Source organism: Adiantum capillus-veneris, chromosome 3 (assembly GCF_014529385.1).
Source record: "Adiantum capillus-veneris isolate H3 chromosome 3, ASM1452938v2, whole genome shotgun sequence".
Taxonomy (NCBI): Eukaryota; Viridiplantae; Streptophyta; class Polypodiopsida; order Polypodiales; family Pteridaceae; genus Adiantum; species Adiantum capillus-veneris.
In genome coordinates this window covers 167296937-167301161 of record NC_140933.1, presented here as the reverse complement: position 1 = coordinate 167301161, position 4225 = coordinate 167296937, and the positions used below count along the sequence as shown (strand labels likewise).

The following is a 4225-nucleotide window of genomic DNA, read 5'->3' as shown; positions in this document are numbered from 1 at the left end:
GCAAATGAACCACGACTGTGGGAAAGCCTGAGCTTGAGAGGCTACTTTGCTTTGGCAGCCTGGGGCCAAAGGCCTTTCAAAATATCCTAGGAAGTGCTAACCACACTAACAGAAAGGTTCAGATGCAGGGTGACTGATTTTCAAGGCCAGCAAAGAGAGATTCTAATAACAAGATAATTGGTAAGACAGGCATGGGTTCTGGAAGAGGGACACCTATCTTATAACAATAGGAACCACACTGATGAAGACCGCCAGAGGTGCTCTGACTCTGAGCATCCAACATGGGATGACCTTAATCACCAAGATATCCGACTAGCATTTCAACTGCACACCCAGCATTTGCAAGTCACCAACCCTCACCGTTGGAGCATGGGAGAAAAAGGAGTGGCGATTGAGTACACAAATTGACAAATACTTAACACCCCACTGAACATTGATTATGTTGGCACATGGCTGGGGGAAAACTCCAAAAGGCATCCAAGTGCATCATCACCCAAGCAAAGAGTAAAGCAAAGCGCTCACCAATGCCATACCTTGGTGCAATACTTGCCATCACACGTATTGTCTATTGCTCTTTGGAAAGAATGGATATATTGCCACCATCTTGGGATGTGCTTGCAAATGTGCAAATTGAAAACAGGAATTTGATCCCTCCAAAGAAACTGAGTGAAAAATAACGCTTGAGGCAGCCAAGGGAGGAAAACAAGAGAAAGAGGGAAATAGTGGAAGCTGCCCAACATCCTACATCTCCTCGTAAAATACAAGGCACAAAGCCCAAGCCAACTACAGTGGATGTATCTGATGAGGGAGATAAAGACTATCAAGGAGAAAATGATGAAAATTTTGTGCTGTGAGAGAATGAGTACGACATGGAATCTGCATTGAAAGAAAGTGCGAAACTTATGTAAGAAGTCATGGAAAAGTAGGTGCCTATTGAGATAGGATCATTCTTGATGCCAATAGAAGCTGGCCTAATAAGGGAAATCACCATTTCCATGAGCCAAGATACAGAATTTGTCCAAAAGCTGACAAGGGCTGCTGATGAAATTAATGGAGAAAGCAAGCCCCAATAGCAGTAAATGCTCCTTCACTTTTGCACAAATTACCTTGTTCCACATAATGAAAACCATAGGAGCCAAGCTTAATAAAATAAAAAGTGCAATGGATACAAGAAATGCTATGAGAAACAATATGCCAAAGACAGAAAAAACACTATAGAATTAGAAGAGGCATCTAGTAGTACAATGAGGGCCATGTGAATTTTGGAGAGGATTAACAAACCAAAGAGAGCTCTAGAACTGTTTGACATTGACTATTTGGAGATGATAGTCCCAATAATCATAGTTTTTTAAAGAACCTTTGAAATTATCTGTGAGGATGATGAAGAAATGCTTCATCCACTCATGGATGAGATTGTAGCCCGCTATAGGCCAAATGCCTAAATGTAATAGCTTGCATATAATAATTCATGTACGAGCTTGCATGTAAGATTTTCATGTAGGAGCTTCAACCTCTTACACTTTAGTTTATTGCATTTAAGATTGTTTATCATGTTTTTCTTTGTACTTGTCAAGTTATAATAGAATTACTATGTTTTTTATTGTCATGTATCTCTGCATGGTAATTATTTTTGAAGTAAAGTATTTAAATGATATTATTCAGTGTGTAAATGGTTCTTGTTTGTAAATTTTTCATTGAGAGATAATATTGAGTATTTTTATTGAGAGAGAGAGGGAGGGACAAGAAAGCATCTACATTTTTGCTAACCATTATAATCTTTGGGTCAGATTCCTCCATGTCTCAAATTTGTGTGTGCATTTATGTGTGTGTGTGAATTAACCACAATTGAATTCAACTCTTTTAACACTTGGTTCTTTAGCAATAACTATTGCAATACTTCATGAGAACATCAATTGTAGCTAATTTAATAATTAGACAACCATAACAACACATGCATATCAATAGCAACATGGAAAAAATTTGACATAGTAATGAGGGCCAGATTTTATGAGGCCGAACCCCCCCCCCCCCCCCCCCCCCCCCCAAGGCATTTGTATTTATCTCACCGTAATAGGTTCTTATGTTGATACAATATTAGGACCTTGGAGTCTAAGATCTCCATAACCCAACAACTTGATGGCTTAACTTGGCTCCCTGCTAGCATCTTCCCCTTCTCAAGGCCTTAATAGATTAGCAAACCAAGGAAACCTACAGAGAAAAGGAGTAGAGTTCATGTAAAGGAAGCATAGAGCTTAAAGAGAGCTCTTCGTAAACTATCATAATAGTTACCAAGGGTAGGCACATAAGCATGAAGTAGATGCTAAGACAAGAGAGTGTGTGCATGTAGAGCTAGGTGATAGCTTCTTATAGAGCCCTCCCATGCATGAAACTGCCTATTCAAGAGAGAGATAGAGCCTCATCATGCACACATTTTAAAAAAAAGGAGTGGTGGAGGATATTTTTAGCAAAAATGAGTGAAAGAGAGTCTTTTGTGTGGCAAATGTGCATGCATGTTTATTTTTTGGAGGTGACTCATGAAAAGGTAGCTTGGGGCTTACTCTAACACCTGTTTTGAAGCCAAAAACTCATTAAAATTAAATTTTGATGAGATTACTCCTCCCTTGAAATCATAGTAATCCTCGACTATGCTTTGATCAAGTGAAAGATAGGTCTTTTACCCATTTATGCTTGGGATTCACATTTGAGTGAGAATACATTCCTGAACTAGATGGTAAGTCTAGCAGGCATTTAGGAGACAAAGTTGTCACTAAACTATTCCTTAATTCATTGAGCCACATTTGAGAATACATGCCTGGACTAGATGGCAAGACTAGTAGGTGTTTAGGAGGCAAAGTCATTGCTAAACTCTTGCTTAAATCTTTGGTGTACACACTTATAATTCTAATGCATAACATGGAAAAGCAGAAAGAATTTTATTTTTATACATCAATATCCTTGTCATCATTCAACCCATCACAATAATGCAAGAGAATCCTTCAATTGTGGTTCATGCATCTATTTATCATCTTCAGTAGGATAATTCTTAAACTTAATCAAATACCTACACAGTACTTCACCACTTCATCCTTGTGCTTGAGAATTGCCTCAGGTTGTAGGATCTCCTCTTGTTCATCAAATTTAGGAGGATCCTCTCTTCAATGGGGTCTATTGGAGGAATACCTTTAAACAACTTAAGTAGACTCACATGGAATGCATTATGTATATGCCAATGCTCATGCAACCTTGGGGGTTCACCATGAGTTCAATATGGGTATCACGTGAGTGTAAGGAGGGGGGTTTTGATAGGTAGGGGAGGTATTTTTTATAAGGTATGGTCCATATATGGGGGGGGGGGTTCCGTATATAGGGGGTAGTTTCCCATTTTTGTTGCACGCAAGTGACATCTCATCATTATTACAAGTGAATCCCCGGGTACACAACTTGGGTCTATAAGATGTTTCATTAATTCTTTGAATAATTTGGAATGGGCCATAGTACCTCTTTGTGAGATTAATATAAAACTTTTGATGTCCTATGGGTTCAACTTGCCAATTCTTTCTTGTTGTTTGGCATAGTCGGCGGGCCTTTGGGAATTTAAGCAATACCCAATCACCATCTTTAAAATCTAAAGGCCTTCTATGCTTATTTTCAGCTCATTTTTGCTTTTGTTGGGATGGATGAATAGCCTCCTTCATATCTTAAAAATGCACTCGTATATCATCCACATAATCATTAGTTTTACAAATATCTTTTGATGCATTTTTTTAGATAGGTGGAGGCTTTGGACGACAACCTTCAAGTATCTCAAAAGGAGACTTTCCTGTGGAAGTGTGCACCGTGTTATTTTATGCATACTCTACCAAAGGAAAGTACTTTTTCTATTGATTACATTGATCCACCTCATTTACATAGCATTTGAGGAGATCAAGAATCAAAAAAATCACAATTACACTTTGGCCATCCATTTGAGGAGATCATTAGGTAGAGGATGGGATCTAGGAGGGCCTCTTTATTTGCCATGAGATTATGGAGGTGATTAAAATTTTGACAAATAGATGCATGCCATGGGTGCACGAATGGTGGATGTGTAAGAGAGGTGTAAGAGTGGTCAAAGGATGTACTTCCCCCCCCCCCCCAAAAAAGGGGATGGATTACTTTAGGATTTTTAGCCTTCCATAACTCCAACATATGATCTCCGATTTGAGCAAACATTATAGATCTATAA

The 4225-nt window shown here is 38.7% G+C and overlaps 1 pseudogene; it reads left to right on the top strand.

The window, feature by feature from the left end:
• Positions 1 to 369: 369 nt before the first annotated feature.
• On the top strand, positions 370 to 854 carry LOC147462138 (uncharacterized; annotated as a pseudogene).
• Positions 855 to 4225: the final 3371 nt, after the last annotated feature.